A 17,375-nucleotide genomic window follows, 5' to 3' on the forward strand; every position below is an offset into this window, starting at 1 on the left:
AAATAAATAAATAAATAAAATAAATAAATGGGTATCTTGTGGACAACTCATAGTTGGGTCTTATTTTTTAATCTACTCTGACAGTTTGTGTTTTAATTGGTTAAAAAATAAGACCCAACTATGAGTTGTCCATAAGATACCCATTTATTTATTTTATTTTATTTATTTATTTAATTGGTTAATTTAGGCCATTTACATTTAAAGTAATTTTTAAAATACAGTTGGATTAATATCATTTCTGCAACTGCTTACTATTCATTGTACCAGTTCTTTCCTTTTTTCTCCCGCACTTTTTTGCCTTCTATGGTTTTAAACAAGAATTTTATACTATTTATTTTTAATTATTTATATTTAAGGTATAAAACATGATGCTTTGATAAACATAGTGAAATGATTACTACAGTCAAGCCAATTAACATAGTCATCACTTACTTTTTTTGTGGCAAGAGCATCTAAAATCTACTCTTTTAGCAAGCTTCCAGTATACAATACAATATTAACTAAAATCATGCTGTACATTATCAAGTCTCCAGACTTTTTTATCCTACATAACTACAACTTTGTACCTACTTCTTCCCCACTTCCTTCCTTCACTCCCACTGCCCCCACCCCGGTAACCACTATTCTACTGTTTCTTTATATTCGACTTTTTATAAAAAAGATTCCACATACAAGTGAGACCATGTAGTATTTTTCATTCTGTGTCTTGATTTATTTCATTTAGCATAAGCCCTCCTGGTTCATCCATGTTGTTGCAAATGACAGGATCTCCTTCTTTTTTAAAGGCTGATATATATATCTCACAATTCCGTTATTCATTAACTGATGAACACTTCGGTTGTTCCTGTATCTTGGCTATTGTGAGTAATGTTGCAATGAACATGGGAGTGTAGCTATCTCTACAAGGTAGTGATTTCATTTTCTTTTGGCATATATTATATCTATTTTGTCTGATATAGTATAGCCACTCCTGCTCTCTTCTGGTTACCATTTGCACGAAATATCTTTTTCCACCTCTTTACTTTCAGTTTATGTGTGTTCTTAAAGCTAAAATGAATCTTATAGGCAGAATAAGAGTCAGGTATATATTATTATTATTATTAATTAATTTATTTATTTTTGAGATGGAGTTTCACTCTTGTTGCCTAGGCAGGAGCACAGTGGCGTGATCTTGGCGCACCACAACCTCCGCCTCCTGGGTTCAAGCTATTCTCCTGCCTCAACCTCCTGAGTAGCTGGGATTACAGGCATGTGCCACCATGCCCAGCTAATTTTGTATTTTTAGTAGAGATGGGGTTTCTCCATGTTGGTCAGGCTGGTCACGAACTCCCAACCTCAGGTGATCCACCTGCCTCGGCCTCCCAAAGTGTTGGGATTACAGGCATGAACCACCGCGCCTGGTCAGTTATATCTTTTTTTAAAACCCAGGCACTCTATGTCTTTTGATGACACTCTATGTCTTTTGATGAGATTCACATTTAAAAGAATTATTGATATGTAAGGACTTACTATGACCATTTTATTAATTTCTGTTTTGTAGTTCCTTTGTTCCTTTTACCAACTTCCTTAATGATTTGAGGATGTTTTCAAAACAAGCATTTTATACGATTTAATTATTCTCTTTCCTCTTAGCTTATAAATTATATTTGATTATTTTTGATATAGGGTCTAGCTCTGTTGCCCAGGCTGGAGTACAGTGGGATGGTAACGACTCACTGCAGCCTTTACCTCTTGGGCTCACAAAATCCTCCCACCTCAACCTCCCAAGTAGCTGGGATAACAGGAATGTGCCACCACGCCCAGCTAATTTTTAAAAAATCTTTTTGTAGAGTTGGAGTCTCACTATGTTGCCTAGGTTGGTCTTGAACTCCTAGGTTAAAGTGATCCTCCTGCTTTGGCCTCCTAAAGTGCTGAGATTACAGGTATGAGCCACTATGCCCAGCCATAAATTACATTTCTTAAAAAAAAATTAGTGGTTGCCCTAGTTTGTAATATATTGCATTTACAGCCAATCTTAATTCACTTTCAAATAACACTATACTGTTTCACAGTATAGTAGCACAGGTACCTTAAAATAAAATGTTTCCAATGCTTTCTTCCTCTCACTTATAACATTATTGTCATTCATTTTACTCATCCATGATACTATAATCACAAAAATGCTGTTTTTGGCGTTGTTCTTATTATGACAATTAAGAATAAGAACACTGAAAGTTTTATTTTACCTTTATTTATTCCTTTGTTGGTGCCCTTCCTTTTTTAAAAAAATAGATAGATAGATAGATAGATAGATAGATAGATAGATAGATAGACAGATAGATCTGAGTGATCATTTTCCTTTTCTCTGAAAAGCTACCTTTAAATTTCTTGTAGGGCGGATTTGCTGGTAATTAATTCCTCCCGCTTTTTTGTTTGTTTGTTTGTTTTGACCAGGGAAAGTTTTTATGTCTTCTTCACCTTTGAAAGATAATTTTGCTGGATTTTTCTGGGGGTGGGGTGTGGGGTGAAGGGGGTGGGCTTCTAGGCTTCTAGCAACATTTTAAATATTTTACTCTATTCTTCTTCCTTGCATTGTTTTATCATGAGAAATCCAAATTTTTTATTCTTGTTCCTCTATAGGTAAGGTGTTTTTTTACCCCTCTGGATTCTTTCAGTATTTTTTTCACTGGGTTTTCTGCAGTTTGAGTATGATATGCCCGGCCGTAGATTTTTTTTTTTTTTTTGAGACAGAGTCTCACTCTGTTGCCCAGTCTGGAGTGCAGCAGTGCGATCTCGGCTCACTGCAACCTCCGTCTCCTGGGTTCAAGCAATTCTTCTGCCTCAGCCTTCCGAGTGATTACAGGCACATGCCACCACATCCAGCTAATTTTTGTATTTTTATTAGAGACAGAGTTTTGCCATGTTAGCCAGGCTGGTCTTGAACTCCTGACCTCAGTTGATCCATCCACCTTGGCCTCCCAAAGTGCTGGGATTACAGGTGTGAGCCACTGCGCCCAGCCCTGGATGTAGATTTTTAAAGTATTTATTTTGCTTCGTGTTATCTGAGCTTCCATGATCTATAGCAGTCTGTCATCAATTTTGGAAAATTCTGTCATTATTACTTTAAATATTTCTTCTGCTTTATCCTCTCTTCTCCTTCTGGTATTCCAATGATATATTATGGTAAACATTTTGAAACTGTCTCACAATTCTTGGGTAACTTGGGTTTTAAAATTTATTTTTTTTCCCTTTGCATTCAGTTTGGGAAGTATCTATTGATATATATTCAAACTCACTCATTCTTTCCCTGGCCAAAGGTAGTCTCCTGATGGCCCATCAAAGGCATTCTTCATGTCCACTGTGATTTTTTAAAATTTCTAACATTTCCTTTTGATTCTTAGGGTTTCCATCTCTTTATTTACAGTCCTCATCTGTTCTTGCATGTTGCCTACTTCTTCCATTAGAACCCTTATTAATCATAGTTTTTTCTATTCCATGTCTGATAAATCCTAAATTGGTGCCATATGTGAGTGCAGATCTGAGGCTAGATTTGTTTATTTAGAATTTTTTTTTTGCCTTTTGGCATGCCTTGTGATTTTCAGTTGAACGCCAGACCCAATGTATTGGGTAATAGGAAATGAGGTAAATAGGCTATTAGTGCTAGGATTTATGTTAATGTGGCTAGGACTTGAGCTGTGTTAAGTGTTTGCTGCTGTAGTACATAACAGAGCCTCCTCAATTTTCTCCAGTTTCCTTGTTTTTGTCTCCTCTGGTATCGTTAGCTTTCCCTAAGATTACCTTCTTAAATAAGAGTCTACACCTTGTAGCTCTTTGCACCATCATCCCGTTCCTATACTGGAGTTCTGTTAATGTGGTGCTAGGGTATGTAGGAGGTGATGCAATTAAATCTCAGTCTTTTAGTCCTGTGTCCCTGGGCTGTGATGTTCACCAGTGTTTCCAAGCTTTTTTTCCCCGACCTCTTAGGTGAGACACGAAGGCTAGATGGGGCTGGAGTTGGGTAACTTCCTTTTGTCATGTAAGATCATGCTCTGGTAGCCTTTTTCCCTAATGAATAGGCCTCTATTATGAAGAACACTCAGTATCTTTGAAAATGGTAACCTTTCCCTTGTCCCTGCCAGAAGCATGAGTTTTCTCATTGCTCTTCATTGTGAGAACCTGATGGGTTTCCCAGAGGTAAAACCCATGAAAATGTAGGGGACTCCCTAAGACTGTGACCCCAGGAATTTTCTCACTCTCATACTAGTTCACAAACTTCCTCCAGCAATTTGTCAAAGTGTCCATTTAAGTGTTCCGACCAGTTTACGGCTTCAGTGGCTTCTGCTCCAGGTAAGCTGATCTCAATTATGAATCTCTTTATTCATATTTCTGAGCATTTTAGGGGGTGGTTTGCCCTACAACCTCAATTCCCCAGTGGCTCCAGGAAGTTATTTTCAATTTGTTCAGGCTTTTCCTTCCAAAAATGGGAGTGGTAAGTTTTTTGAATGTCAGAGCTGGAACCAGAAGTATCCCCTCAGAAAATGATTCCTTATTTTCCTGTTCTTCTTCCCACATTTATAAATGAGTTTGTTGGCTTAGAGAGACACTTGACATGGGAAGTCTGAGGAGAGGCTAGAACATCACTATTCTAAGGGAAGATGTCAGACAGAGGTAGGGGTTCAGGAGGACTAAGGTTTCCATCTGAAGCTCACAGACTCCCTATCTGGCTGTAATGGAGAATTCCAGGATAAAATCCCAAAAACAGTGATTCTGTGGTACTGGATTAAATTATTGAGACTGTGGACTCTCAAAAGAACAGCTTCTCCTGACACTTGATCATGAGTAATATTTCCATGTCACGTGTCACTCAGCCAAACCTTCCTTCATGTTGGGCTGATGAGGAGGGCAATTCTGAGAGCCTCTGAGCAGAAGCTGAAGCTGGAGTGCTGTTTCCAGGACACAGGTTCTGTGAGGGAGCAAGATGTGACTGTTGGCCTCTGAATCTGTGCCTTCCTTGAACTGAGGACTGCTAACTGAGAACATCAAGTGTAGCTCTCATAGACAAAACCGTCCTTTGAATTTTTCAAAGGGAAAAATTGGAAATATTTTATCACCTTTAAAACTTGAAAAAAGAAGCTTTTTTTTTTTTTTTTTTTGAGACTGAGTCTTGCTCTATTGCCTAGGTTAGAGTGCAGTGGCATGACTTGGCCCACTGCAATCTCTGCCTCCCGGGTTCAAAATATTCTCATGACTCAGCTTCCCGAGTAACTGGGATTACAGGCTTTCACCATCACACCCAGAATAAACACATTTCTATTAATTAAGATAGAGAGTCATATTATTCTTGTATAATCAATGTCTGAGCTTCCTAGAGGAGTGAGAGAAGTGAGTTCTGGCCTCGCATTATTTTCTTTTTGTTCTTAGCATCAAGGCAGAGCCAAGAGGAGAAAGAAAAATGGAACATTTAAAGGTAAGGTTCTGCCCATTCAACCTCAGCTCCCCAAAGATGACCCTTCCTATCTTTTCCATGAGGTTTCAGGTTCCCAATCTCTGAGGATGTCAGTTACTAGATACAGTCTTTCTTAGAAAACAGTCCTCACAGGAGAGGCTCACGGGAAAGCAATCAGACCTAAGACACTTCTCGGAGTTCCTGCTCTGCCCATCCATGCACAAGAAGGAGTGATGAACCTGGGTAATGGGTGTTGCCCAGTAGGTGGCCATGTGAGATCTATTGTGGAAGGACTACTGGTTGGTTGGTTTGGAGTCACAACTTCTGTCTCTCCACTTTGTATAAGTACTTTGACTTCCTCCTTTGTGAGATAACCGCTGACATCTGTGCTTCATGTGATTTATTTTTATTTTTATTTTTATATTATTTTTTTTGAGACAGAGTCTCACTCTGTTGCCCAGGCTGGAGTGCAGTGGTGTGATCTCCACTCACTGCAAGCTCCGCCTCCCGGGTTCACACCATTCTCCTGCCTCAACCTTTGAGTACCTGGGACTATAGGTGCTCACCACCACACCCGGCTAATTTTTTGTATTTTTAGTAGAGATGGGGTTTCACCATGTTAGCCAGGATGGTCTCAGTCTCCTGACCTCGTGATCCACCCACCTTGGCCTCCCAAAGTGCTAGGATTACAGGCATGAGCCACCGCACCTGGTCCCATGTGATGGGTTTGAGCATCACATGGAATACTGTATGTAAAACGACTTTATAAATGAAGCCACTTACATATGTGAACCATGTTAATATTATCAATGACAATTTGAGCTTTTCTACAGATCCTTGAGGTTCTTCAAGACCAATCAACAAGAGCACCCCTAAGGGGCATTCTACTTAGCCTTCTGTAAGATCTCTTTGCTTCTAACTTCATCACTATCCTGTTACTCACCCTACTGGCTTTTCAGTTGGAGAACTTGCCAGAGTGAAGTAGAGGAAGAGAGGAAGCTGTTTTTTCTTCTGCAAAGGTCACTCAACATTATTCTTCTTTCCAGTATCCCTCTTTTTAGTAGAGTTCATGTAATTATAGGGTGCTACAAAAGCCTGGGGTTGAAATGGGAGGAAAAATCCAGTGTCAGAATGTAAAAGCCATAGGGAAAGGGGTAAAAGGTATACTGTGAGATAAGGAAAGTGGAAGGGGGCATATGAAAAGACAGCATGCATTGTGAGGTCTTATCTTTGCAAGACCTGTCAAGGTCACATATGTTTGTTTCAATCCTGGCTGCAGCTTTGTACCTCTTGTCTCCTGTAGTCCTCTGGGCCAGCATTACAATACCATCCGTTTTCATCAACTATTATGTCCAGACCTTCTCTGTGAGGTGTGTAATAGAGCAACTGCTGAGGTCAAGTGACTGCTGTTCCAGGAGTCCCCGTAAGATGCTGCTCCCTCTGTGTCCCCTTTGGCTTCCACAGCTTCTGTGACCAAGTCATCATTAACTCTAACCTCTGCCCTTCCAGCAACCCTTCTAGAAGACCTAATACTGGCTCCTCTCTGCCTGAGCCTTCTCCTCTGCCCTGCTCCATTCTCTCCCCTGACCTGAATATCCTCTTAGCTAACTTATTTTCACCCTCATCGCTGAGCAACACTCTGCCACCACAGCCTGTTCCTCCCTTGGATTCCAGATTCTCTGTGGACCATTCCCCATCCCAACAGCTTGCTTTTCCCCTTCTCCCACCACAACACACTCAGAAGGCAGATACTGATCTCCAACCCAAGGCCTCTCTGTCTCTGAACCCCGCCCTTGACCCCACCCTTTCCCAAGATATCAACCCCTTATCTGATGTTTCCCGGGCAATGAATCCCACTAATTCATATGCTTGTGATCACACGCCACCAACCCTGTCTGCTTCACCACTGCAAGACTGAACTGTGACTCAATCTAAATCAAGTTCCGTGTTATTGAAACCTGTTTCAGAGATGCCCTCTATGGAAAGTCCCATTTGGTTGTCCACTTATGTTCCAACAATCAGAGGCATGGACCATTCCAACTCAGAATTCTCCTGGTGGCAGCCTCACATCAGGAACATGTTCCTCCCCAGATTACCATACCCTGATTTTCAGCGGGAGCATGTTTCCCTTCCTTCACCAGAGACCTGTCTCTGGGAAGATTCTGATACCAAGCACATGGAGGCCAGTAGCCATTCGTTTTTGGCCTTAAGATACAAGCACTCCTAGAAAAACAAATAAAAAAAGAATGGCTTTCCAGATTTTGGAGAAGAAAGAAGAGGAGAAGGGATTATTTTCAAAGTAAATGTGGTCAGAATACCAACTGACATCTTCAGGAAATTTATTGCAGTCCCTTGTTGATGAGCAGGACACCACAGGCCCCCAAACAAGCTGGAACACCAAAGGTACACCAGAGCAGCTGCGTGTTTGTCAGCAGCTCCTGCATGTCAAAACTTTGGGGGGAAGTGTGCAACAGAAATATAGCCACGGCCAGGCTTGGTGGCTCACGCCTGTAATCCCAGCACTTTGGGAGGCCGAGGGGGGCAGATCACGAGGTCAGAAGATCGAGACCATCCTGGCTAACACGGTGAAACCCCGTCTCTACTAAAAACACAAAAGATTAGCGGGGCGTGGTGGTGGGCGCCTGTAGTCCCAGCTACTTGGGAGGCCGAGGCAGGAGAATGGCGTGAACCCGGGAGGCAGAGGTTGCAGTGAGCCGAGATCATGCCACTGCATTCCAGCCTGGGGAACAGAGCGAGACTCCATCTCAAAAAAACAAAACAAACCCAAAAAGAAATATAGCCAGCTTTTCTAGGGTCTTTCCTCTCTGCATAGTGTGTCCTTAGTGGTTACTCTCCTGGTCTCTAGGAGCAGCTCCCCACTAGTGTCTTGCTTTATTGTATTCAATACAGTCCAAATGCATGATCAAGAATCTCTACCACTTCCTCAGTTCCACCATCATCACCTCACCCTTATACATCCCCAATCCTTTCCTCAAACCAACCACCAACCCCAGATCCTACCTATCACTCAGATCCATTCCCAGGCTCACCTTCACTTCTCACTCCCTACCCTACCATCATCTTCTCCATCCCAGGTTAAGGACTGTGGAATATCTTCCCATATACTCCAGAATGAGGCTGACTCTCACACCTCAAATCAACATCTGGAATGGCATGTGTTACAGAAACAACAGGAACGTTTGTGGGGTTTAGTCCCTTTGCTCCAAAAATCTTAAGAAGCCCTTCATCCTCCAGCTCCCAACCTTCCATTGGTCAGCCAGTCCTCCCAGGCCTATGTTCCAGTCTCCACTTTTCCTGGTTATTTTCATATCAGAAATGATCCCCAAGAGAAATTGGAGCTCCATGTTCCAAAGAGGCCAATCTTACGCTGGTGCCTTCATACCTGCAGGAATCTAGGGTCTCTATCACTGAGGAAGCCTCAGTGCAAATCAACAGAAATATCTTAGCAGAATTGCAGACATACTCACAACCCCTTGAGCTTCAGGGTCACAGTAGCAAAAATCTAGGGAAGACAGAATTGAGTCTCCCAGGAAGTTTCCATGAGAGGTCCCAACAAAGTTTCAGCTATGAAATGACACGGCAAAGAATCTTGAGTATATCTTGGCGAAGTGCCCATTACATAACCCACCAATGGTCTCAGAAAACTACCTGGTGAAGGGTCTGAGGGCTGTCTCTGACAGAAAAAGTAACTGGGTAGGTCACTCAAGGAATGAATTACTAAGTGTATGAAGGAGGAACTTAGACCAGAATCAAGTGAAAACCATTCTTAGATTACATTTGAGCAGGAAGTTTTGGCAGGTCACTTTGGATAGGATTCCTATCTGAGTATGTTGTTCATGTCTGGCTCACAATACATTGCCTCCTTCTGGGAGTTCCCATACCAATAAGGAAAACAGAAATGTGGCACCATTGGTGGGAAGGGTGTACTGCAAGATTACCACTCTGGAACTTTCCTTTCTTGATTCCAAAACCCATCAGGTATTAGAGGCTCATATGATGAGGGTTAGGGTAAGTCAGAGGTGGGGGTCTACCCTTCAAGGTTCTTGAATCCATAAAATTCTATATGTTGAGAAAAGCCAAAACATGGCCTCTTCCCCAACTTAACTTTCCTTTGTCTACCACTTATATTTCTAGGATGGTTTCTAAAGGTGTGGTTTCCAGGTCCCTTGAGGGATGCTCTAATGCTTTTCAGGGACACAAGTTAGAAATGACAAATCCAGTTCCCAGCTTGGATTGTCCTCTCCCTGCCACTTCATCTGTAAACACAGGATAGGGAGCCTTGAGACAATCACCCTCTCCTACTCGCTGTAAGCTTATAGAGACTGCCCAGACAATTGAGGATGGCAGACAGACTTTTCTGCCCCCTATACACAGCATCATAGACAAAGAGAATCATAATGAGACTGTACTAGCCAATAGACACAGCTCAGAGCTGTCCACAAGGCAAGACAGGGGTAGAGATGAATCAAGGAATGAGAAGGTGAGTCCCAGCAATAGTGTAGAAAGGCTTCAGGGCAAACAAAATGGTAGCAGAAACTTCAGAACATTTTTCTATGTCCAACGTGTCCAGGGAGATAGAGGAGCTCTGTGCTCTTCAATCATAATCTAATGATATCTTAACAACCAGTGAGTTGGGAAGCTCCTCAGTGATGAATGCAAGTAAAAGTAAAGAAGAAACTACTTTGACCTCCAAATACTCCCCACCAAGAATATTGATTGCTGAAGATCCTAAATCATCAGACTTTAAAGGACAGCTGGTTAGTGAGTTAAAGTTTAAATTGCAGAGTGGGGAGCATAGTCAGGCTCAAGGTTGTCTCAGCAACATGTTCTTTACTTCAGATAGCTTGATTTCTGATTCCTCACTGGCTTACTCCCTGAGTGTCTCCAGTGAGGACAAGGCAGCTTCCCAGGTACTGCATATCCACCCGGACAATGGAGGGATCAGCATGAAGCAGTTGCAAGAGCCCCAAGTCTCTAAGTATGCCTTATGGGAGTGCCAGGATAAGAATTTCCCATCAGCCAAGAGGGGACCCAAAGCAAGAGAATGTGGGAGCGAGGACTTGGGATTAGGGACATCCAAAGCCACAAGGAAGAGCCATCTTGGCAAGGACAGGAAATTAGAGGCGACTTCAAAGTCTCTGTCACAGAAAGAACCATTTTGTCCTGGAAGTTACTTCGGAAAAAAAGATGAGACATTTTCTTCAGTGGATTGATTTTAAGAGAAAAAGCACAGGGCAGAAAGTCCCATGCAAAAAGACAAGTTAATGCCAGCCTTTGTACAGCACCAAGACCTAGTGGAAGGTAGACCTGTCTTTATGGGGCCTTTTGAAGCTCTTGAGCTCATGACAGCCATTGGGAAGATACTAGAGGAGAAACTGGCATGTAGGCAGGAACCTGAGGACTTGGAATTAAGTCAGCAGAAGAAAAGCCGCAGACTCAGGCAGAGCCTGACAACGGATGACCCTCCAACTATTGGCTTCCCTCTGAACACTGGCAAGGGGAAGGGTCAAGTACCAACCCTTATAACCAAGAAGCTGTCTCTGCTGACCCAAGTTATCTTTCAAGCATTAGATGGATCAGGACTAGGATCAGTCATCCCCAGAAAGTTGTGACATTTAAAGAGCAGCTATTATGCCAGAGTAATCCCCCTTCCCTGCCCTCTAGTGAGTCTGTGTCCCATCCAAGCCCCACCTGCAGGCAAGTATGTGCCCCTGACATCACACCAGCTTAAGGCACTGTGTTCAAAGATTTGACCCTTCTTTGCAAACAGAAAATGCTTCTCCAGCACTTACAGGAAGGAAAAATTTTCCCCAAAGAATAATCCAGTTCTTGTAGACAGAGCCTCTCAGTTTTCATGATAGTATATCCTCTGATGAGAGCAATCTCTTTTTAGCACAATCAAGACTATTGACCCTGCCCAACAAATGTTTCTTGTACTATAGAGTGATGTTCTCCGTGTACTGCTCTGGAGGTGTGGGTTTTGGGTATCCCAGAGCTTGTGCTCAGGGAAAGGAAGGAATTAGTTTAGGTCTTACTGTTTTTCTCTTTTGCCTTCTAAAAGACAACCAGTCCCTTGTAGGGAGCCTGATAATGGCCTTCTCAGTCTTATCCTAGGGTCTTTTGACACTTTTCAGATGTCCTGTAATTAAAACACTATTATTTCATAAAAGTACAAAAAGTTTACTCTAAAACCTTTCAAGGCTTTTCAAAGTGAGAAAAACCCTTTGAAAAATCCAAAGTCCAGAACTTGGCTCAAATTATCCTTTTACTGGCTACCTGGCTATCTTAAAGTACATACAGCTGTAGAGTACAGTGAGTTACTCTGGCATAATAAAGCCAGAAATTCCCTTGCTGCCTCCAGGCAGTTTTTTTTTTTTTTTTTTGAGATAGAGTTTTGCTCTTGTTGCCCAGGCTGGAGTGCAGTGGTATGATCTTGGCTCACCGCAACCTCTGCCTCCTGGGTTCAAGTGATTCTCCTGCCTCAGCCTCCTGAGTAGCTGGGAATACAGGCATGTGCCACCACACCTGGCTAATTTCATATTTTTAGTAGAGACGGGGTTTCTCCATGTTGGTCAGGCTGGTCTTGAACTCCTGACCTCAGGTGATCTGCCGACCTCGGCCTCCCGAAATGCTGGGATTATAGGCATGAACCACCGCGCCCAGCCATTAGGAAGTTTTAGAGTTGGAAGTGTGGTGGTTTTTAGACCCTGAAATCAGTGACAGGGAGAAATCTTTTTCTTGGATCTCTCGGTGAGGAATAAATATTCCTCCCAAGAGCCAGCCCTTCTCTCCCTCATGAAGTTTGGGGCAATGTGCCCTGTTCCCCACCTCCTACCTTACCCTAATGATAATAGAAAATGGGTGGTTGTACATCTTTTCCCTTTCTGTACCCTTTTTGGAGCAGTAATAGGGATAGAAAGTGCATCTCTGAAAGAGGCCAGGAATAAAAATAATTTTCTGAAAACAGTAGTTTACTTTCATTTTTAAAAAGCTACTGACTCCAGAACATCAGACAGGTGAGTGGTCATTGTATGAGGCACGAATGGGTGGATTTTGCTATTGTGGACACTTATTTGGCTGAGGTATGGTCCAGGCAGTGGGTGGGTCCTGCTGAAAAATCTGTTATATGTGGCATATTACTCTGTCTAAAAAGAGTATTTTGAAGTTGACCATAAGGTCTCTTTGCTTATGAGGTTATCTTGAGGAAAGAGAAGACTCCCTCCCTTAGGGAATCTCTTCAAGATGCATGGCTTGATAGCACTCTTACAAGACCAAGGGATTGCGTGGCAATGACTTGTAGGAATGGTCACCAGGCAGTTACTCAGAACTTGGGAGAAAAGGAGACAGAGAGCAAGAAAAATGTAATGGGAGAGTGAGTGGGCAAGGAAAATAAAAAGAAGAGGGAAAAGTATAACCTTATCATCCCTACTCATAACTCCATCCTGGCATCCACTGCACCCAACACTCCTTTACCTAGGCCTCACCTCCTAGAGTCTAATAAGGGATTTGTAGAGCACAATGATTCCACTTCAGTATGAGTACGAGGGATGATCTTTGAGCAAAAAGACAATATTTGTAGGGATGTTGTCAGACACAGTATCATCCTATTTGGAGAAGGTGATCTTGGTCCCTGCCTTCCAGTCATGCTGCTACACCTTACACCAAAGTTATGATGATTTACAAGTATGTTAGATATGTATTGCTGTGTAATAGACACCTCAACATTTAGTGGCCTAAAAAATATGTTATCTTACAGTTTGTGGATCAGGAATCCAGGCAAGGCCTAGCTAGGTTCTCTGCTTCAGGGTCTCTCACAAGGCTGCAATCAAGGTGTCAGCTGGGGCTGGGGTCTCGTCTGAAGGCTTTACTGGGGAAGGATACCCTGCCACGCCCACTTATGTAGCTGTTGGCAGGATTCAGTTCCTCAAGGTCTATTGGACTAAGGTCCTCAATTCCTTGCTGACTGTTGGCTGGAGCTGGCTGGAGGTCACCTTCAGTTCCTTATCATGTGGGCCTCTCCAATGTGGTAGCTTGCTTCATCAAAGTCAGGAAAGGAGAGAGTCTGCTAATAAACCAGAAGTTACATCTTTTGTAAACTAAAATTGAAAATGATATCCCATCATCTCTCCCTTTTTTCTATTGGTTAGAAGCAAATTAGAAAGTCCAGCCCACATTTAAGGGGAGGGATAATTACACACGTGTCAGTACCATGAGGTAGAGTCACTGGAGACTTCTTAGAAGACTTCCTAACAAAAGGGTCTCTTCTTGGCCATCCCATTGAGTTCACTGAAGCCAAAGTGGCCAAAGGTGCCAAATAGGTCGTCACCCTGATCCATATCCAGATTATCAAGGTGGAAGTTGTTTAACAGTTGAGTGGAGTGGTGGCTGGTTAAAAAACAAAAATAACTCCCCCCGCCGACAAATATCAAAGAAGTTGTAGCATCCAAAGAAAAAGAAAGTTGGTATGAAGGTAGAAGTGGTGTGGGGTCATCATGAATGGTAAAGTGAAAGGAGCCCTTAGAACCACCTGAAATACCACTGCCAGTATTCAAACTTAGAGGAGAAATCAGGGGCAAAAAGTCTGGAAGTAAGACTGGCCCTAGGCAGAAGGGTTCGTACGGGGACTCCATTAATTTCCTCAGAATTCATTTCTATCCATGCCTTTGCTCTGTGTTATGAGTTGGCTTCATTAAGACTTTGTATCTGGTAAGTTCATAGCTATATTCTCCAGGCTTCAAGTGCAGATAAAAATAGGTTGCCTCTCCCACTAGTTCCTTCAAAAGTTCCATTAATACCCTGCTGGCTCCAACTGGGTCGCATGCCCATTCCTAACCAATCACTATCGCCAAAAACGTGGAATGATCTTTTTAGCCAAGCCTGAGTTACACACCATCCTCAAAATAGTAGTGTTGGGAAAGGCAACTCCACCTGCACATGGACTGAAACCGAAACTGGGGTTAGTTCCCCATAAGGCAATAGAGGAAATATTTCCAGAAGGTGAGTAAATTCTGGGTGACAAAGATAAAATGGATTTACTAAAGCCCTCTCTCTTACTGCTCCATTTCTTCCTTCTTGTTCAGAGTCATGTCATTGACCAAAGCTTAGAAGTTCAGGAAGAATGGTAATTCTGTGGATGCCTTGGGAGGGGAAAAAGTTGGGATGAGGTTCAGGGTAAGGAACCCTCAATGTGAAGGAAATCAGTTGAAGGCCTCAACATCCAGGTGAATAGATGTCATCTTAAAGCCCTTTACCTTCATTCCAGTCCAGTTATAGCCATACCCTAGAACTACCAGGAATATCTCTGCTTTTGGAAAAAAGACAGTCTGACATTCCACCCTTTATCCTTCTCACTTATGCCCTCAGTATGCCAGTTCTTCAACCAATTCAGGAATTGCAAACCACTTTAAACTTTCTCCTTGCCAATCAGGTAACCTTTTATTTCCCTCTTCAAGAAAAACCTCATAATCCACACTTAACCACAAACCTGGTTAAGATCTGGACTTTATGATCTACCCCAAACAACCTATCCCAGTCTTTTCATCTTTCCTGCCTGGAAAAATCCAACTTGCTACCTTTACTAGACCTGTCTTCTAAAAACAAGCTGATTCTTTTTGGATAAAATCACACAATTAAGTGTTTGGTGCCACCATTAATTCATTATCTACAACTCATGGCCAGTTTCTAACACTGCCTGAAAATAATCCGTTCATTCCTCCAGTGAGTACTTTGTGCTAGGCAGTCTTCTAAGCACTTGGGTCACACCAGTGAGGGAGCAAAGCTCTCTGTCTTGTGGAGTTTATCTTATTATTTTCTTAGTAAATTTCTTTGCTTATCTACTCAAAAGTACAATTTCACTTTCCTAATTTTCTCCACCGTACTCACCCATTGAACATATGTGCTGGACCACATATATTACAAAGGAATGAGAAGCCAACAGATGGGAACCTTTCATCATAAAACTTAAAAATATCCCAAACACCTTGAACTCCCATCAAATAACTTTGCTCTTTCCTTCCATTATACTGAAAGAGGTTTCCCTCAGATACCCGCCTTGATCCTCCCAAGCTGTGATCCGTCCTTGGTTTCCAGTTCACAACACCCTCCACAGTGTATTGGAATATTTCGCTTAATAGTCTGTCTTCCAGACTGAGATCATGTCTCCCTCATCAAGGCTCTGTGCCCAGCATTTAGTAATTAGATAGCTCAGAAACTTCTGGAGGAATGAAAGAGCAATAGGAAAGATTTCAGACAGAAGGCACTGCCTCCTGTCCAGATACTCCAGCATCTGTATAGCAAAATTGTATAGCGTCCTTCGGGGCCCAACCTTACCCGGGGGTGGAGCCACGGCCGGGGCGAGGCTTCATCCAGGGGCCCGGCCTGAGAGGACGCGCTGCCGGGCTTCCTAAAGGCGGCAGCGTTGGCCACAAATCTCACCTCAGGCTTCTGGATTCTGTGTCCATCGCTTCCGGAAGACAAGAGCTGAGATTTGCTTCAAAGACATGGTCCTGGAAAAGGTCTCTGGTCACGGAGTACCCTTCTTCCCTACCCTGCTTGAAGGAGGATCCTTTCCTTTGTTCGCCATTTTCTTTTCTTTCTGTTTTTTCTTTTCCTTTTTTTTTTTTTTTTTTTTTTTTTTTTTTTTTTGGGGGGCTCCCCTCTGTGCCCCCGGCGGGGGGGGGGGGGGCCCCGCCCCCCCCCCCCCCCCCCCCCCCCCCCCCCCCCCNTTTTTTTTTTTTTTTTTTTTTTTTTTTTTTTGAGACGGAGTCTCGCTCTGTGGCCCAGGCTGGAGTGCGGTGGCGCCAGCTCGGCCCACTGCAAGCTCCGCCTCCCGGGTTCCCGCCATTCTCCTGCGTCAGCCTCCAGAGTAGCTGGGACTACAGGCGTCCGCCACCAGGCTGGCTAATTTTTTGTATTTTCAGTAGAAACGGTGTTTCCCCGTATTAGCCAGGGTGGTCTCCATCCCCGGACCTCGTGATCTGCCCGCCTCGGCCTCCCAAAGTGCTGGGACCACAGGCGTGAGCCACCGTGCCCGGCCTGGACCGCTAGTTTCATCCCAACTGGCAGCGCGCCTCGCTGACCGTTCCCCCAACGGAACTCCAACGGCCCCGCCGGGGCTTGAGGCCTCGGAAACCGCTCAGAGCCCTGGGCGAGGGGCTGCACTCTCCAAGTATACTCGATGGAACTCGATGGAGATGATGGTATAATAATTACAGTAACAATGTTGACCGCTATTAAGGCTTCGCTTTGCATTGCCTGCCTGGCTTTGCATTGACTGCCAGGTTTGCACGAGTAACCTAACCTGAATCTCATATTTCACGTATTTTTTGGGGGAGATACTGATATCTGCTAGTAGGGTTGGCCCTGAGTGCTGCAATGAACGAGTAAAGAATTTTGTTCAGTTAAGGGCCGAAGTTAAGGAATGGGCTAAGGGCCCTGATGCAGTTACGACATGGCATTTTTCAGACACCGGAGAGGCCAGTGCCTTGGAAATAAATGCCTGCGCTGGACAGAAGGACAGTGTAAGATGCCAAAATGCTGGTCCATACACAAAGTTAAGAGCTCATCATCCCTCTCTGTAGGATCAGTAACTGGAAGAAGGATGCTGGCTCTACACGCTGTTTTTCAGAGGCGTCAAGTGCTCTAATCCCCTTCCCTCTGGAACCCAGAAGTGTGTCTAGTAGGAACGGTGGTTGGGAGCCCCAGGTAAAGATCTACCAAGGCGCAGCGCCAGTGGACAGAGATAAGGTGTACTTCTGAGAGTGGAGGCACAGCCGTTTGTCGTGCCTTTCAAGATCCAGGACAGCAAGACAGGAGGCTCTCCAGCAGGAAGGACTGCAGGCTTTTGTGGGACAGCAAATCTCAGGTAACTGTCTTTAATTACACAAATATTGATATAGTCATGCATTTATTGAGAGCCTACTACGTGTCT

The sequence above is a fragment of the Theropithecus gelada genome, chromosome 15 (assembly GCF_003255815.1).
Source record: "Theropithecus gelada isolate Dixy chromosome 15, Tgel_1.0, whole genome shotgun sequence".
In the NCBI taxonomy this organism is placed as follows: domain Eukaryota; kingdom Metazoa; phylum Chordata; class Mammalia; order Primates; family Cercopithecidae; genus Theropithecus; species Theropithecus gelada.